At 55.1% G+C, this 19,303-nt stretch overlaps 1 protein-coding gene across 5 annotated transcripts in view; it reads left to right on the forward strand.

The window, feature by feature from the left end:
- The first annotated feature begins 600 nt into the window (after positions 1 to 600).
- The window catches only part of PALD1 (phosphatase domain containing paladin 1), a 75,111-nt gene continuing 56,408 nt past the window's right edge, over positions 601 to 19,303 (forward strand). For 2 of the 5 annotated variants that reach the window (XM_011287355.4, XM_045040105.1), the window contains exon 1: positions 1,153 to 1,445. The gene's annotated coding sequence lies outside the window, so the exon portion shown is untranslated. Of the gene's footprint in view, positions 625 to 944; positions 1,035 to 1,151; positions 1,446 to 19,303 lie in introns of those variants that run through there. The other 3 variants (XM_045040103.1, XM_011287356.4, XM_045040104.1) reach the window with 3 other exon arrangements.

Raw genomic sequence — 19,303 nt, forward strand, 5'->3', positions numbered from 1 at the left:
AAATCATCCAGGTGAATGAAGCATTTGAAAGGTGCTGGAGACCTGGTAATAGAACCACAAACGACGACCATTTCTTTTGTCTTCATTTAGTCCCAGGGCGAACTGGGGTGCTCTCTGTTCAGCCCAGCGCCCTCTGGCCTGATTTTGGAAAGAGGTGAAGACAGCGCTGCCTTCCTCCGGGGGAGACCTGGCTCCACCGACTCCGGCTCCAGCCCTGAGTGGGGGCGAGGCAGGTAGTGACAGGTGAGGAAGGATTTCCCGTGTGGAGAGAGGGAGGAAGTGACTCACTAACCACAACAAAGCTAGTCTCCCGGAGAGGAAGCAGCGGCGGGAGACTGAACGCACGTGGGGACCAGCGGGGGCGTGTGAGCCACCGGCCCACGTGGGCTGCTGGGGCATCGGGGTGGGAGCGGGGGCACCTAAGGGGCGGGGCTTGTGCGTGTCACTGCCGACAGTCCTGGAATAGGGGCAGAGGGACCCCTCCCCTTCCAAAGTTTCTGCCCCACTCTTCCCTTTAAGCCTCTGGGAACTGAGGGGCGTCCAGGGCTTGGGAAAAAACCCACGACTGAGAGGACAGTCTGCTCTTTACGCCCGTTGACACTGCGGTGGCTGAGGCCCAGAGAGGTCAGTCGTCTAGCTCAGGTTGCACAGCACTGTGGGGCATTTATTCAGGCTCCCTGATACTCAGCTGGGTCTCACCGAGGCACAGCCTGGCTTTAAAAAGCAGAGAGGGGCGAGGGAAACCCCGGCCTGCAGATCTCCCGGGGAGTTGGAGTTTGGGAGGGGGTGTGGCGCCGAAAGCCTTTGCTTCTTTCAGCCAGGGAGGCTGGATGGAGGCTTTGGGGATCTTCCAGAAGGAGCCGAACTAATGACAAGGGAAGAGGAACTGGCTTCACAGGCATTCTCCCCCGCCCCAAACTTTTCCTCCTAGCAGAGGGTGGGCGGGCAGAGGGAGGAAGCGGGGCCGGAGAAGGTGGGGCCAGCCGTTCCCTCTCCGCCCGGGAGCTGCGGATGCCAATCCGGACGCGACTTGGGTGAGTGTGTCTTTAAATCCGAGCCCCCCGCCTCCTCGGCGGCTGGGGCGGGGGCTCAGGCTGGCTGGTGGGGGGGGGGGCGGCAGGCGCGTTGATTGGCGGCCTGGCTGGGTCCGCCCCTCGGCGTGGGGGGCGCGGGGCGCGCGGGGAACAGAGCTGCGCGCTGGCTCTGGGGCGCGCATCTCCCACCGCAGGCTAGCGCGGGCTGCAGTTCTCCTGGCCTCGCCTCTTGCGCCCGGCCTGCCCGCCTCCGGAGCCGCCTCTGCCCACGGATGGGCTGGGGAAGTTGGGAGGAGCGAGCCGGAGCCCGCGCCGGGCGCGCCCCGCCGCTGCCTGACTCGGCGCCCGCAGTCCGGGCGCAGCGCGCCAGCCGCAGGAGCGCGGATGCCCCCCGGAGCCGCGTGTTGGCAGGTACCGACGCGTCCGCACCCGGGGCTGGCGAGGGGAGGGCAGATCTCGAGTCCCCTGGGCAACCCCGGCCCGGGGGCTGCTCAGACCACCCACTCCGCATCCCCCGGGGCGCATGCCTCCTGGGCTCCCCGGAGGGGAGAGGTTCTGGGCTCCCATCCAAACCCGCACGGAATTAATGCCTGGGAGAGAAGCGGGACCTCAGTAAAGAGGGGAGGTTACTGAATCGTTTGCTGGGGCGCTGGGCTATCTCCTCCCCCACGGTTTCCCTCGCACCAGGCTAAACGTGGGCTGGCAGAGCCTCCACTCTTTGGGGCTAGGCCTGGGACACGGCGTCTGAGCCAGGCTCACTGTGCAGTCAGTCGGGAGGAGGGAAGCCGCCTCATGATCTACTCATGGGGTCCCTGGGCTCATCTTTAAGGGGCTTGGGGCCCATGGAACTGGTTAGAGTTAAGAGGTCACAGTGGGCTTTGCTTCTGAGCCCCTTTGGCCCTCTCCCTCTCTAGGCCTGGGTCTCCCAGGAGATCCCCTTTTCATCTTCAGAGATTTTTCCTGAAGAGTCTGTGACTTGTAGGAAAGCAGAGTGGGGTGTGGGAGACCTGCTGCACCTGACTCTAAAGTAGCCAGGATGGCTGGAATGTGTTCTTATCTCTTGGGGAGTCAGAGATGCAAACAAGCTTCCTGGCTTCAAGAAGCTTCTGGGATTCTTTCCTCTCGCAACCAAAGGTCTAGGGACCAGCTCTTTGGCTTCGGTGCAGAGCAGCTAGACCCAGTGTCTGAGCACCTCTTAAATGCCACGCCCCGGGCTCTGCTGGGGAGGATGGGAGGATGGGAGGGTGCTGTCCTCAGGTGGCTCAGCCGTATGGGGAATACAAGACAAACATACAGAAAAGTTTGCTGTTATAGGCTTTCAATACCAGTCCCGGACTAATAATAATAGTTGAAAGCCAAGAGGCTACCCATGATTAATGGCTAAATGGGTGACACAGGCTGCGATCCTTGGGGGAGGAGCTGGAATCCAGTTCTCATGCAGTCATATGCATGTGTTCAAATCTGTTTAAAATGTTCCAGCCCCATACCCATCCCTCCTTGTTACTCTGCTCATAGTGAGGACCTCTCACCACCTCTGTGGACAGGGAGCAGCGGGGGCGGGGGGGGGGTGTTCAGGAGACTCTCTTGCGTGTATGCGCCCCCAGCCCACTCTCGGACGGTCTTTCCCTGCTGGTAGCTTTCTGGAGAAACCCATTTGGTTTTTGGGGTCAGGCTGAGCATGGGACTCCCCCAGGTTCTTTGGGGCTTGTGAGGTTTGAGGTCTAGGTCCAACCTTGTAGGAGGTTCCGAGGCCAGCAGGGGTAAGTCCTCACTTCATTTCCGAAGAGCCTCTATTGCTGGGGGCTGGGGATGTTGTTGGAAGGCTAGAGGCCCTGAGCCCGAGTTTCCTGTGAGTCCCCTTGCTGGCCATCAAGTATTGAAGTTGGGGTGATGGAGGTGGGTGGGTAGGGCAGGACTGGCTTGCTGTGGGTGGTACCGGGGCAGCCCTGACCTCACTCTGAGGTTCTGCTGTGTCTGAGGCTCTGCCCCCCTCCCCCATCATCTCTGGTAGCTTTCTGCTCTCTGGAACAATTGGTGGAGGTGGCATTGTGCTTGTGCCCATGGCCTTGGGCACCGTTCTGGGAGAGGGCGTTGCTGAGCTCCCCCCCACAGCCGTGGCTGGCATTGTGAGCCCTTGTGCGAATACACCCACCCGCCTGCAAACAGTTGGCACACACAGAGTCACCCGGGCACAGGTGGGGGATACTGGCGTGGGCAGAGATGTGCGCGTGCTTGGGTTTACAGCTGCGTGGGCAGAGACAGAGAGCAACTGGATGCGGACATGCGTGAAGACCCGGGAAGGCAACGGAAGTGGGCAAGCAACCCAGGGGTATAGACGGGTGCAGGGGCAGCAATGTGGACACGTGAACGTGGACCACACACGGGCCACCGACACCGTATGGGCGGATCACACCTTCACGGGGACTCGAACCTCCCCATACAAAAGGCAGATGTATAATGGGCAGGCACATGGATGGCGGGCGTGGATGTGAGCTCACATGCGTGGACACGAGACATGGAGTCACATGGAAGTGACTCGAGTCCCTGGGCAGACGTGGAGCTGGCTGTGGGCTCCCGGGGGATATGGGCACATACACCTGCTGAGTCACCTGACGGCAAGGCCAGGACATGGACCCAGGTGGGTCTCAAGATGCAGTCGAGGTGGGCACTGCTCAGTTATCCCTGTGACTCCATGCGGCAGCAGGAAGTTGTCCTCTTTAGGGTGGTGGGGGTGCAGGTGATCTGTGGTGTGGTTTTGTCTCTAGACCCCCACTGGGGTTTGGAGCCCCCAGAGAGCTTGGTATTCTGTTTTACTCCGAGAGTCCTTTGACCTCCCCTCTCCCTAAGTTACAGGGCTGGGTAGGTGCTGTAAGCACAAGCAGGGCCTCCTTGAACCTTTGAGTTTCATCTTCCTGTGGTTTCCAGAAGTTTCCTCAAGTGAGGCTGTGTGGCCTGGGTAGAGGAGGAACCTGACTGGGGACTCTCCTTCTGAGCCCAAGCCTGAGGGTCTCTGGCAGGGAAGGGACCATTCTTTTTTTTTTTTTTTTTTTTTTAATTAATTTATTTTCTTTTTTAGTAACCTCTACACCCAACATGGGTTCGAACTCATGACCCAGAGATCAAGAGTCTCAGGTTCGTGGTGCCTGGGTGGCTTATTTGGCTAAGTGTCTGACTCTTGATTTCAGCTCAGGTCATGATTTCACAGTTCATGAGACCTGCTTAGAATTCTTTCCCTCTCTCTCTCTCTGCCCCTTTCCCGCTAGGGCGCTCCCTCTCTCTCAAAACACATAAATAAACTTAAAAGAAAAGTCTCAGACTACCGACTGAGGCAGCCAGGGAAGGATCATTCTTAGGGGAGAGAAAGAGTAGACATGCAGTGGGGTCCTTGGTGAGACCATTGCCCTCAGGTGTGGACTGCCCCTCCCCTAAACCCTGGGCCTGGACAGACAGGGAGGGGGGCCCCCACCTCTGGCTGTGGTCGCTTCCGCTCTGCCCCACCTGGAGATTGGGAGCCTGCTCAGAGTCTAGACGTAGCTTGACACTTAACTTACGTTAAGTGACATGCAACTTACTGCATGACCCTGCGCGAGTTACTTAGTGTCTGAATTAACTTGCCTTTAGCATGAAACTCCTCATCTTTAAAATGGGGCCAGTAACCCCTAGCCCTTGAGAGCGTTTTAAAGGTTAAATGGGAGAAAATCAGTAGAAGGCGTGTAGCCCAGGGTATGGCACAGAGCGAGTGCCTGTCAGCGGAGCTTTGATCGCGAGCCTTCCCCTGCGGCCAGGACCCCCCCCCCAATACCCTCCCCCCCCCCCATAGAGCTGCTTCAGCAGGCCACGTGCCTGGGAAGGCTGGGCAGGCAGACACCTCTCATCTGAAAGCTGGAGGGCTTTGTCCTCACCCCTTGCCCACCAGCCACTCCTTAGCCCTGTGGGATCTCCACATGCAGGGTCAGGAAATAGCAGGCAGGGCGTATGGAAGCTTGGGTCTGCCGCCTGCCAGGCCTCTGGGAGGGGAGCCAGTGGTTTGCTAAGAATAGCCCCAAATCACGGCTCTGCCTCCCAGCAGGCAGCCGTGTGCCTCCCCAGTACGGGCCGAGCTGCAGGGCCTTGGATGTTTCTTACAACTGGCGCTCGGCACCCGGATGGGGCCGGGAGCAGCAGGCTCAGACTGGGAAGAGGTTCTGCCACTGTCCCTGGGTCTTTGGCTGGGACCTGGGGAAAGAGAAGGCCTGGGAAGCACTGGCCATTAGAGTCTCTGAGTTCCTCTTCCACTCAGAGCCTGTCCTAGCAACTGCTCCCGGAGCATCTTCCTGCCCGCCAGTGGATCTGTAGTGATGGAGAACACCGGTTTGGAATTTCGGGTCCTGTTCTCACTAGCTGTGTGCCCCTGGGCAGCGCACTTACCTTCTCTGTGCTTGATTCCTTGTGTGGCAGGGTTAATGATAGTAACTCCCTTATAGGGATGTCGCAAAGATGAGAGGAAGATCTTTCATGGAGAGCCCTTGGGGTGGCATGGGGCTCATAGTAAGTGCTCAGTAAACATCAGGTGCCGCTGTCATTACCCTGATTACTATTTTCTCAGCAGAAGGAGAGATGTGTGAGGCCAGGGTGTTTGCGCAGTGCCTGATGGTCGGAAGGCAACAGGGTGCCTCTAGATTGGGGTTCCTGGCCCTGGGTTCAGTGCGAGGTGCCGGGGACCAAAGGTGAGTGAGACCCTGTCCCTTCTGGGTGAGAGAGGCACATTCATACGTTGTATAATACCCGACTGGCACCTTCCCAGGTCTGTGCCACCTGTGGCGGGAGCTGGAGGCAGCCGGAGGGAGTGGCCTGCTAGGGGGTGGGGCAGTGCTTCAGGTGGGCTTTGAAGGATGGCCAAGAGTTTGCAAGGGTGAGGGAAGGCTTCAAGCAGAAAGAGCAGCCCGTGCAGAGGCGTGACCGCTTGGTGTGTTTAGGAACGTGGACAGATCCGTGCACATGGGGAGGGGACCCGCACTTCGCATCCTGGCCCGTCCAGAGAGTCCTTGCATGCTGGGACCTTCTGTCCCTCCCACTCTGGGCTCCGAGGCAGCCCTGGTTTCCCTGTTAGGACACAAGCCAGAGGCCTCTCACTTTCCTTTTACGAATCACGTCTGCTCTCCCCTAGGTCTCCAGAGACCCTGCTGCCTCTTATAAATGCCTGCCAGCCCTCCCTGGGGGCGCTCGGTTTTGAGCTGGGGCTCCAGACGGTTCCTGCTTCAGGCACATGCTTATTTTTGCTCTTAGTTAAGATACCCATAGGTTAATAGGTCTCCCTTCTTGGGAATGAACTGAGAGCCTTTGAAAACTCCTTAGCTTTTCCTGCGGAGCGAATGTCTGTCTAATAGTGGAATTCTGGGACCTTGGGAGGTGTTTTGTATGTTTCCTATAACCGACGGGTGAACTGGTGTTAGCTCCGAGGGGTGCCCCTTCTTGGCTGGGGTTCTCTGATGAGAAAGACACAGGGCATCTGGGGCTACCTACATGCCCAAGGCAGGCAGTAGGGAGCATCTGGGAACTGGGTGTCTCATGCTGACCCCAAGGACTCCCAGGGAACTAGGGCTTCTGGAAATTCCAGGAGGGAGGGTGTGGTGTTGGGAGGGCCGTGGGTCCATTGCGGTGCCTCCCGCCCTCGCCCATGCCAAGGGATGGTGTTGGCCTCATGCAGGAGAGAGGTGGGTGCCCTCAGATGACCTTGGCCTTGCCAGCCTCTGCAGCCTGCCAAGCCCCAGGGCCTGCCTGCCTGCAGGCTGCGTGGCTTCTGTCCAGCACTTCCCCAGAGTGTAAGACAGGGACGCTTGGATGTTTTGAAGATTGTTGGATGTTTAGAAAGCACAGAGGGGAGTTTCCCCTCCTCTTTTCTTTTCCTTTTCCTTTTCCTTTTCCGGGAACTGTAGACCCCATGAATAAGTTAACCTTCTTCTGCAGGTGGCCGTTGGACATGTCCTCTTTGACTGCCACCCTGGAGTTACACTCCTTCCTCCTGGGGTCCCTGAAGCTGGTGCTGACCTCTTAATTCTCTGGGGCGGCCCTCCATCAGAGCCCCAGGGCCCAGCCAGGGTGACCTCATCCAGCCTGGAACTGATGGGACCCCGTCCCATCCACATCCTGGCCCAGCAGCTTTTCAGCCTTAGTATGATCATCTTCTCAGTGGGTGCTCCCTCCCTGCCCCGTTGGCAGCCCAGCTCACGGACTTTGGGGGTCTCAGGAGTTCCCAGGGGCTGCTCTGTTGGCTCACTCCAGGGCCTGTTGGGAAGTTCTGGTTTTCAGATGCCCCAGAGAGAAGGGCCCTCCTTGGAGATCGGGCCCCTCCAGGGAGGTGAGCAGATCTGAGCAGATCTCTCCTCTACTGGGCCCCGAACCAGGCCTGAGGCATAGGTGGATAAACCCTAGACTGGCATTTCACCGCTGCGTTTAAGCCCAGTTTCTCATCTGCAAAATGGGTGTAGTAATTTTTTCCCTCCCTACCTTTAAAAAAGTTTTTTTAAAAATTGAGGTGACATTCACTAGACATAAAATTAGCCATTTTTTCTAATTTTTAAATGTTTATTTATTTTTGAGAGATAGATAGAGAGCAATCGAATGAGCACAGGGAAGGGGCAGAGAGAGAGAGAGGGAGACACAGAATCTGAAGCAGGCTCCAGGCTCTGAGCCGTCAGCACAGAACCCGACGCGGGGCTCGAACTCACGGACCGTGAGATCATGACCCGAGCCGAAGTCAGACACTCAACCGACTGAGCCACCCAGGCACCCCTAGAATAAATCATTTTCTTTTTTTTTTAATGTTTATTCATTTTAGAGACAGAGAGAGACAGAGCATGAATGGGGGAGGGTCAGAGAGAGGGAGACACAGAATCCGAAACAGGCTCCAGGCTCTGAGCTGTCAGCACAGAGCCGGACGTGGGGCTCGAACTCACGGACCGCAAAATCATGACCTGAGCCGAAGTTGGTCGCCCAACCGACTGAGCCACCCAGGCGCCCCAAAATTAATCATTTTCAAGTGTCCAGTTCAGTGGCCCATACATTCACAATGTTGTTCAACCACTGCCTCTGTCAAGTTCCAGAACGTACCCATCACCACAAAGGGAAACCCGGACCTACTGAGCAGCTGCTCTCCTTTGTTTTACGAGTGTGATGCGGTATGTGTACCATGAGATTCGTGCACTCTATAAACGCACAGCTGCATGAGTGTTGGTAACTGCCAGGGACGTACGGCCACCCCCTCGGTCAAGTCTGGCATCATTTTGCTGCCCGGAAGGCCCCCATGCCCCACCTCCTCTCTTCACCAGGAAGAAGTAATGCCATCATCGGTTTGCTGAATATCCCGGGTGTTTCTTCTGTGCCTCTGGGTGAATTTGTGTAGTTTTGATTTGGGCATGTAACTCGCCCTGGGGCCGTGGCCCTGGGGCCTGCTTTTTCACTCAGCTGTTGGTCTTGGGAGGGTCCCAGCACTGCCGTGGGAGCTCCTTGCACACCCCCTGGGAGCCCAGGGCCCAGAGACGGGAGCCTGGGCCACGCAAGTTGGTGTCCCTCTGCCCCTGGCCCCGAGCTGGGGCTCAGCCGGGCTTTGGGGAGACAGAGTGAGGGCTTCCTGAAGGTGGTCCATTCGGAGCGGGTTTCTGGAGGAGGGAGGCGTTGGAACACAAGAGATCAGACTGTCCTGGGGGTGGGTGAGTTGGTAGCTGGGCATCTGGGTGGACGTGCGTTCCTGCTTCTGTCACCACTGCCTCCCAGCCGCGGGGGCTTCCTCTTCCTGCCTCCTGACACGTCGCTGGAAGGATTAGGCCCCAGGAGAGAATGATTTGTTGGGCGATCAAAGATGGACCCTGGAGGCCTCCCTTCTTGTTGCAGCGAAGATGCACCTTATTGAGGCAACAGGAACCCTGCCTTGGGTGTGGGGGTGGAAGGTGGGTGGAAGGTGGGGAGTCTGTGGCCTCCTGAGGAAGAGGGGCCTCCTGTGCTCAGATCTGCATGCTCCTGGCTCTCCCTGACCCCAGCCAATTGGGTCACGGAGGCTCTGCATCCGTATCGTCATGCTTCTTTCCTTGACCGTTGCCATCCTCGTATAAATGGGCCACACTCTGTGCATACTTACAAACATCGGTTGTTTTCATTGTTTTCAAGTTTTTCCTAGTTTAATAATTCAACATAGTGTCTCAGTACTGTTGTATGAAGTGAGTCCCGTGACATAGGAATCTTGAGTTGTGTTCCGATATGGGCTTGTCTTGTGATTTAGGATTTCATCTCCGCCTCCTTCTCTGAGCCCTTGGGGATGGTCTAGGGGGAGGGAGAGGGGAGTGAGCCTTGAAACTAACAACAGGTGGGTTTGCTGATTTCCCCTGTGATTTCTTTAGCTTTATGCTTCCCCCTTTTTAAAATCGCTTTTTGGGATATAATTCAGATGCCATGCCATTTCACCAATTTAAAACATACGATGCAACTAACATGCCTGGGTGGCTCAGTCGGTTGAGTGTCCAACTTCAGCTCAGGTCATGATCTCAGGGTTCATGGGTTCGAGCCCCACGTCAGGCTCTGTGCTGACAGCTCAGAGCCTGGAGCCTGCTTCGGATTCTGTGTCTCCCTCTCTCTCTGCCCCTCCCCCACATGGGTGCGCACGATCTCTCTCTCAAAAATAAACAAACGTTTAAAAAATAAATCATATGATTCAGTAGCTTTTAGTGTATTCACAGAGTCCTGCCTCTGTCACCACCATCTAATTATAACATTTCATCAACCCTAAAAAGATACTCTGTACCTATTAGTCGTCACTGCCTATCCCCAGCCCACTGGTCTACTTTCTGTGTCTATAGAGTTGCTTACTCTGGACATTTCATATGGAATCATACAGTGTGTGTGTTTTTGTGGACTCCCTGTTAAAGGAAAAGAAAAGCCTCACTTGTTGATTTAAATGTTCTTATTAGACCATAACTAAAATGTGTCCAGGTATAAAACTAGATAGGAATGACTCAGGCTTACTTAGTTTCTGTATGACCGTGAAACAAACATGAAACACCAATAAAACCAGGAAGCCAACCCATTGCGAAGGAACAGTGTTAGTTTATTGGAAGGACGTAAGCTGCACCTGCGTTGCCAGTGTTGTGTTGACAGTAGAGAGCCGGGACTCTTCTGTGTTCCCTTGCTTCTGTCGCCTGAACTTGCTGTACAAAGTGGCATTAATGAGGTTGGCTGCGTAATTCTGATCACTCACTTTAGAGCCCAGACTGCCAGTGAGTAATCCCCAAATGTCTGTTTCAGTAGTGTATCGTTTTGTATCTGTTGGTCTTGGGAGGTGGTGGAAGCTCTGCATCTGTGGAGCTTGTTTGAAGGGAAGGGTAGAATGGTGGTGTTCCTGGAATCTGCATATAGTAGCTCTTAAACCCACTTCTTGTGGGGATCAGGCGTTTGGCACTAACAGGTGGGTTTTGCTCAGTTCGCACAGATGCTGTTGACGTGAACATGGTCCCGACTCCTAAGAGGCTGGGCCTCTGGGCACATCCAGGCTGCCATGGGCTATGTATGGGGTGGCTCAGTTCTCCACCCCACCCCCTCCTCTGTTTGAACCACCACCTTTGTTTGTCCCATGTGCAATGATGTCATTTGGCCTTCACAGAAAAGGAACTCGGTTGTAAACAAACTTCAGCAGACTTCAGCCCCAAATGGCATGGCAGTGCTTGCTTACGAGGTCGCTCAGGTGACCCAGGGCATGCTCTCATTACTTTTTTTAAAAAAATTGAGGTGAAATTCACATTACACAAAACTAACCATCTTGCAAACATTTTTTTCTTTGTGTTTATTTTTGAGAGAGAGAGAGAGAGAGAGAGAGAGAGAGAGAGACAGAGCGAGCGAGCATGTGCACAAGTTGGGGAGGGGCAGAGAGGGAGACACAGAATTGGAAGCAGGCTTCAGGCTCTGAGCCATCAGCACAGAGCTCCATGCGGGGCTCAAACCCACAAACTGCTAGATCCTGACCTGAGCCGATGTCGGACGCTTCTCCGACCGAGCCACCCAGGCACCCCTTTTTGCTGAATAATAAAACCATTGTATGGATATACCACATTTCCACATGTTTTAATCCGTGTATCAGTTCATGGACATTTGGGGTATTTTCCACCTTTTGCCTGCTGTGAATGGTGCTGCTGTGAACATGGGTGTACAAGTATTTGTTTGGATGCCTGTTTTTAGTTCTCTTGGGTATATTCCTAGGAATGGCATTTCTGGGTCATACGGTAATTAATTCTATGTTTAACTTTTTGGGTTTGATATTCGGCAATTAGATAGTGGTGATGGTTGCACAACATTGTGAAGGTACCAAATGCCACCGAATGTGTACTTTAAAAGGGTGGCTTTTATGGCGTGTGAATTATATCCCAGTAAAAAAAGAGACCGAGCTCACAGATCCCAGAGCAGACATCCGTGGAGTCTGGATTGAGTCACGTTGTCAGCGCTGGAAAGCCCACGGTCCTGCGTTGCCTCCTGGGGTCCCGCAGACTTGCTGCGTGGTGGGGACGTCGGGTCCCAGCTCCATGGTCCCTGTTTGGGGTGCTAGGTGAGAGCGGTAGGAACCCAGTGGGCCAGCTGGCCGCCTGCCCTCCACCTTAGCTCATTCCGTGTCTTTCTGGCTTCTCATCGACAGGTATTCACAGCAGAACTCTGTTCCCTCGGTTTCCCCATCTGTGAAGTGGGCCTGTGGGCAGCCGGCCTTGGCCGTGGCCCAGGCTCTGTGGGCAGGGGAAGCCTGGAGACGTGCCGTGCTGACTTCCCCTCCGGATCCACTTTTTCCCTCTCTGTCTCTCGTATCGCTTTCCCCACGGGCCTCAGGACCAGCTCGTCTTTCTTGGCAGGTCTCCAGGGCCTGCTGCTTTCTTCTGAGGCTGCTGCGGGGGGCGCGAGACCGTGGCTCTCTTGTCTGCTGGGTCCTCACTGCACGCTTGCCTCCCCCCGTCTGTCTCATCTCGTTCTTTAGGCCAAACACCTGAGTCATCCATTCCTCTGTTTCTCCCACGCCTCCGCAGGCCCTGTCGGCCTCCCTCTCACAGCGGATCCAGGGTGAACCTTTTCCCTCGCCTTCCCCACGCCGCTGGCCGAGCCTCCAGGGGCCCTGGCGGACTCCACACAGGTCCCTTTTCTTCCACCTTTGTTCCCCCCTCAGTCCCCGACAGATTCTTCTAACGTAGCAGCCAGGGTGACCTTGTTAGGATGTGAAAGTCAGAGCAAGGCATTTCTCTGCCCAGGGGCTCTGGTGGCTCCCCATTTGCTCACAGGGAGAGCCAACGTCCTTAGTGTGGCCTCCAGGACATCCCCATCTAATACCCACCCCCTCACTCACTCTACACCACCCAAACTGCCTCATGGCTCTTCCAACCCACTGGGAACACCCCCACCTCAGGGCCTTTGCACAGGCTGTCACCTCCACCTGGGATGCTTTTCCTCCAGAGAGCCGCATAGCTTCCCATCCTACGTCCTTCAGATCTTTACTCAAATGCGAAGCCTCCCTTAGATACCCCGTCCAAAATCTCATGCCTCACCCCCATAACCCTTTTCTTTCTTATCACGGTCGCCTCTCCATACACTATATATTTTACTAATTTATATACCATGTTTCTGTGCCTCCGGCTAGCATGTGTAAGGCAGGATTTTTGTTCTGTGTTGTCAGCTCCTAGAACAAATTCTTCCTCCTAGGAGATGCCCCAGAAACATTTGGGGGATGTCTGCCTGAAGAGGGCACGAATTAGCCCATTTTATAGATGGGGGAACTGAGTCTCAGGTTGACCTGAATCTAGTCTCTTGACTCCCATCCAGTTCAGTGTTCTTTTGCCGAGCCATGGTTTCTACCTCCTTCTCCCTGTATCCCTGTTTCCAGGGAAAGCATGCCAAACCGTGTGGGTTTGAGCCTTTAAAGCTGCTCTTAGGAAGTTCACCTTGTTAGTATGGTAATTATGGAACTGACAGGCGTATCTCCTGGCATTTGTGCAGAAATGATGGCCACATCAGCCCCCATTTATGGAGGCTCACTCAGTGCTAGGCGCTGAGCTTCGCAGATTAGATGACTTTATTTCGATTTGAATCTCACAGTGTCTTGAGAGGAAGGAACTGTCATTGACCCCACTGTACAGACAAGGAGGCGGAGCCATTTCATATGGGCAGAAGGGACAAAGATTGATAACTTCTTAAACCAGTGAAGATGTGGGGACACTGGCCCCCTTTTTTTAAAAATTTTTTTAATGTTTATTTATTTTTAAGACAGAGAGAGACAGAGCATGAACAGGGGAGGGGCAGAGAGAGAGAGGGAGACACAGAATCCGAAGCAGGCCCCAGGCTCTGAGCTGTCAGCACAGAGCCCGATGCGGGGCTCGAACTCACGGACCGGGAGATCATGACCTGAGCCGAAGTCGGACGCTTAACCGACCGAGCCACCCAGGCGCCCCAACCCTGGCCCTTTTAAGCAATGCTGGTTGCTGGGCAAAAGGCTGCCGCCTTTTGGAAGATGGTGGAATCGACTACAGCTTTTACACGCACATTTTTATCTAAGCAGCGTGAATTCGGGTAGCCTGTTCTAAAGACGCAAACTATCAGGATGTGAGTCTGCGCACCGGGATTTTGTGGCCAGTGAGCTGGAGACCACATGGTCTCCTTTCAGTTCTGGGTTCTTCCCTCCCTCGGGGCACTTGCCCCTGCTGTGCCCTTTGCCTGGCATGCTTTCTCACGTGGCCCCAACCTTCCCCGTCCTCAGGTATCAGCACAGACCTTCTATGACTATGGCACCTAAAATACATCTTTTCCCCACCTCGCTCGTGGCCTGTCTGAGCTTCCCAGTCCCGCATCACAATGTACACGGTATGTCGTGATTGTATTTCTTTGTTGTCTCCCTCCATCTCTGTCTCCCTCTCTTTTCTCTCTCTTGTTGGAATGGATGCCTGTTCCATGAAGGGGCAGGACCGTGCTGGTTGGTTGACACGGGGGATACTTAGTGGCCATTAGCTGAAGGAGTGGTGCTACAATGAAATGGCGTGCCAGCATTAGACAGACAGGGTTGGGGTTCTGTGTATGAACTGGAGGGGCGTTTGTGTTGTCTACTTAAGGGGGAAGAAACTTGTAGTTTACGAGGTGGGCTTAGAGGAGTATGGAAGGGCGTAAACTTTTTCTTTATAAATCCATCTGTCTTGGACAGCAAGTACACATGCTTATGGAATAAAAAAGCCTGGCCAACAACAGGAAAAGAAATCAGAGAAGGAAAAAAAAAATGTACCCAATCAGAGGGAGCGTCAGGATTGGAACCCCGGCCCTTCTGCCTCCCAGGCCACATTCTTCCGCACCACCCAACCCTTTCCACACACAGACTTTCTGCATAGCCTCGCTGCAGTCTTCAGAGGAAGGCAGAGTGTGAGTTACTATCTGTTTGTTTTTCATTTTGTAAATCAAGATCTAATTTACAGACAGGAAGTCAGAGCATAGTTTGATGGATTGTTACAGGTGTATCACCTGGGTGACCCCCTATCCAGACCAAGATGTGGAACACTTTCAGCACCCTGTAAGGTTCCCCGGGGCCTCTTCCTGGTCAGCGGCCTGTCCCCACACTCTCAAGTGTCCGTGCTTTGGAGTGCCCTCCCGAGGGTTAGTCTTGCTTGCTCTTGCACTTTGTGTAAATGGAACCTTCGAATATGAACTGTTGTTATCTGGATTCTTCTGGCTTCTGTCTATGTGAACTCTGTGAGCTTCATCTGCGATGCTGCAGGCCTCAGCAGGTTGTCCCTTTTCATTGCTGTGTAGTATTCCCCCGTATAGGCGTACCACCACATGCCGATTTTTCCCCGAGAGATGGACTTCAGGCTTGTGTCCGGCTTTTTGTCACTGTGAAAAAGGCTGCTGAACACCCCTGCCTGTCTCTTGGTGGACACACACACACACACACACACACACACACATTTACTTCTCTAGGATGCATGTATTCCCAGGGGTGCTTGCTGGGCGCTGGGATAGAAGGCTCATTTTACCAAGAAGGAAGCGAAGGAGACTTCAGAAGATCTGGAAGGGGGAAGGGACTTGCCCAAGGTGACACAGTGACCCAGGCCCTCTCACCCCTGTTCTTACCCACCTCCCGCCCCCAGGGTGCACCTGCTTCTCAACCCAGCCCTGTGGGTACGGTTGTCCGGCAGGCGTCCGTGTGGGGGGTGGGCCTCTGGAGGGTCGTATTTCCAGGTCTCCTTACACTGGGCAAGCCCACGGAGTTCTTGCTCATGCTCCTCCTCCCCCCCATCCCTGGCCCTAGAGATGGTGGGCGGGCCACAGTTTGCCTTCCTTGGTGGTGGGTGCTGGGACCGATGCGGAGCTATTGTTGTTTATTGGATGCTGGTGCCTGAGGCTGGCCAGCTGGCCGGGCACAGGCTGGGATTGGCATGTTTGGGCTACCCTGGCATTTTTGGCCTGGGAGTGTGTGCACGTGTGAGTGCATGTGCACACATGCACACACGAGGTGTGAGTGTGGCCCTGCATCTCACACTCACCGTGCTCCTGCCTCGTGCAGACCCCATCTCGTACTGGGAGGAGCCTGGCGGAGCGGTTTGGGCTGATCGGTGCACCCCTGACTCGGGCCCAGGAGGAATGCATATGCCTCTTTCCTCAGCACCCACCACCTAGGTCTCTGATGGCATGAGTTCCCTGGCTGGGAGGTGGTGCCTTTAGCTGTTTCCGTGCCTATCCCACCTCTTGACCCTGAACTATCCAAGGGCAGGCACGACAATTAACATGGGCATCCACAAAAGCAGTTTTTTGAACGAGCCTTTTTTAAAATTAAGATAAAAAAAAGTATATATATATATACCATAAAGTGTGCCCTTTTAACCTTTTTTTTTCTTCTTTTTGAGAGAGAGTGTGCACAGGAGAGAGGCAGGGAGACAGAGAGAATTTCAAGCAGGTTCATGCTCAGCGGAGAGCCTGACGCAGGGCTTGATCCCACGACCCTGGGATCATGACCTGAGCCGAAATCAAGAGTCAGACGCTCAGCCTCCTGAGCCTCCCAGGCTTCCCCACTTTTAACCATTTTTGATTGTACGGGTCGGTCGTGTTACGTACGTCCACGCTGTCGTGCAGCCATCTCCACCGTGTCCGGAACTGTTTCCTTTTCTGAAACCAGACTCGGTGCCTGTGAAACACTGACTCTCCACCACCTCCCCTCCCCTGACCCCTGGCAGCCATCCTTATACTTCATGCAGTATTTGCCCTTTTTTTCTGGCTTGTTGGAACATTTAGCATAGTATTTTCAAGGTTCATCCATGTTGTAGCACGTGTCAGAATGTCATTCTTTTTTTTGAGGCTATAATTGTCCTTTTGAGCTTATTTTTTTTTAAATTTTTTTTTTAACGTTTATTTATTTTTGAGACAGAGAGAGACAGAGCATGAACGGGGGAGGGTCAGAGAGAGGGAGACACAGAATCCGAAACAGGCTCCAGGCTCTGAGCCATCAGCACAGAGCCCGACGCGGGGCTTGAACTCACGAACTGCGAGATCATGACCTGAGCTGAAGTCGGACGCCTAACCGACTGAGTCACCCAGGCACCCCTCTTTTGAGCTTATTTTAAAGGTACCTTAGATCCTCAGGGTTGAGGGAAGGTGTCAGCTTGATGGTGGGAGTGGGAACAAATAATATTTATTCGGGGCACCTGGGTGGCTCAGTTGATTGAGTGTCCGACTCTTGGTTTCTGCTCAGGTCATGCTCTCACGGTTCATGGGATCAAGCCCCACATCGGGGTCTGTGCCGACAGCGTTGAGCCTGCTTGAAATTCTGTCTCTCCCCCTCTCTCTGTGCCTCCCTGCTCCCTGTCTCTCAGGATAAATGAATAAATTAAAAAAATAATATCGATTCACACTTACTAGGGGCTGGTCCTTCCCCCATGTTATCTCATGTAATCCCCACCACAGTATTATCCTCGGTTTACAGATAAGGGGATTAGGCTCAGAGAAGTTGAGTAAGTTGGCCAAGGTCACACAGCAGGTCTTAGGCCAGCCAGGACTGGAGGCCGGGTTGGCCTGCCGGCACAGCCCATGCCCCGCATTCCCGCCCCCAGGGCAGTGCCCAGGCCAGGCTCAGAGTCATTTCCTTGAATGCTTCTTGTCACCTCTCCACCGCTGAGTGTGGAGCTGATCGGTGCCAGCTGGTGCTCAGGAAGCAGTGGCAGCGGCCCCTCCTCCCTGGCCGGGTCCTCGTGCCTGGGCCCCAGCTTCTGTTAAAAGCGCCTCCGTGGAGCAGCCACCCTGGGCGAGGCAGGGGTCTGCGGGGATGTGGTCCTCAGTGCCCCCCGGCACAAGGCTGGCAGGGGCCGCCGGGTCCAGGGCGGCTGACGGCAGGATGTCGCTGTTGGCAGGACTTTCCCTGTACGAACAGCCAGCCACCAGGAGCTTCTGGATCCAGAGGATAGATAAACAGGAAGAGGGAGAAACTTAAAAATATTTTTCTTCCCCTGCTGTGCCCTGGTGTTTTCTCCCTGCCCTGCCCTCGGTCGCCAGAGGCTTAAAGTGGCCGAGTTCTTCCCCCGACCAGGAGCCGCCCAGAGGCCTGGAGAGCCAAGCAGGCGGGTTTCAGGTCTTAGGGTTTCAAGTTTTGTTTCGCCTGGTGGGCTGGGATGAGCCTGGGCGTTCGGGCCAGGGGGGCCCGAGTTTGAATCCTGGCTCCGCTGTTCCTTTGCCGTGTGATCTAGGCCAGGCCACCGGCCCGGCCGTGGGGCGCAATGGCGGTGATACGTGGCCCGCGGGAGAGTCTGGAGGGATAGCACGGCGGTGGGTATTTGTTGGGCGCTGGCTGGCTGTGTGTGTGCAGGCGGGCGTGTACCACGAGCGCTCTCTCTGTTAATCCTCACGGCCCTCAGAGCAGGCCTGGTTCTTGTCTTCATCTGACGGATGTTGGAGCCCAGAGAGGTTGAGCGTTTCTGTCGAGATCACACCGCTGGCGGTGGCGGAGCTGAGGCCGAAACACGGTCCGTGACCTCCGCGCCCTGCCGTGCTGTGGTCTGGCGTCACGTACACAGCGAGGCACACGGTACCATGGGTATCGTGAATTTCTTTCCCTTCTCCTGTACAGAGAAACCCGGTGTAGTTGGGGATGCGGGGCGGTGGGGTGAGGCCTGCGGAGCTTTGGGCCCCGGTGGTCCCGGAGTCATATCTAGCCCTTGCTGAGGTGGCTCCCCGTGTGTTGCCTCTTCCAGGCAGCCCTCTTAGGTTGACGCAGGGCATCATCATGCAGCTCTACTGTTGCCCCGGTCTGGGCAGCACGCCTCACCCCACAGAGCAACATCCTGACTCTCTGGCACAGCCCCCGGGTCCGTTGAGGCTCACCCCAACCCCACCCCATCCTGTATTCTGGCCTCACAAGTACCTTGATACTTTTAGGAGACTGCACAGTGCCAGGCATTTCTTCCTCCATTCCTTCTGCTGTTTCCTCCGTGCAGAATGCCTTTCTTGTCTGTCAAATGTTGCTCATCCTTTAAGGTCCAGCTCGGTGGTCTCCTCTTCCAGGAAGGCTCCCGTGAGTTCCTGACCCTGAATTAACATCTCCCTCCTCTGTGCAGCTCAGTGTAGTGGGAGAGGTCCTAGAGTCCCTGTCCTGTTGTCAATCTCTCTGAGCCTCAGTTTCCGTATCTGTGGACTGGGGATAAAAGGAGTGGGGGAGAGGAGAAAGCCAGGATTTTCTCATTCCGGCCTGTGTGGACTTGGCTAGAGCCCAGTGAGGAATGGCCCTCTTAGGGTTAACTCCTTGCCATGTCAGGGACGGAAGCAAGGGCAACAGAGGGTGAAATGAAGTCACTTCCCTGCCTGGGGGTCTGCCATGTGCCTGGCCTTCTGCATAAATCCTGTTTCCTCCTTGGCCTCCATGTGCCCACCCACTCCTGGCTCCCATGACCCCGAAGGTCACCAGCAGGTGGGGCTCCCGATGGAATGTTGGCCTGTCATTCATCCGGCGAGGTCACTTCCTGTCTGGATCAGCCGTCCACCTTTCCTGCCATAGCCTTCCACGTAGAGGTTTCATGGGAGTGATGGGTGTGGGTTTCAAAGGAGGCTACCTGAGGTCAAGTCCAATGTCCAGCCTGCACTGTACTCTGGGGGGCATTTCCTTGGGGGGCTCTGTGGGCATCCCCCAGGGCTGTCCCTCAGGCTCCTGGGCCTCCAGCTCTTCCTCTGTGGAACCTGGGGGGAGGGGCTGTGTGTCAGAGGAGCTCAGAGCACTCACTGGGTCAGGCCAGGACATCCGTGACCTCATTTAA

This window comes from Felis catus, chromosome D2 (assembly GCF_018350175.1).
Source record: "Felis catus isolate Fca126 chromosome D2, F.catus_Fca126_mat1.0, whole genome shotgun sequence".
Taxonomy (NCBI): domain Eukaryota; kingdom Metazoa; phylum Chordata; class Mammalia; order Carnivora; family Felidae; genus Felis; species Felis catus.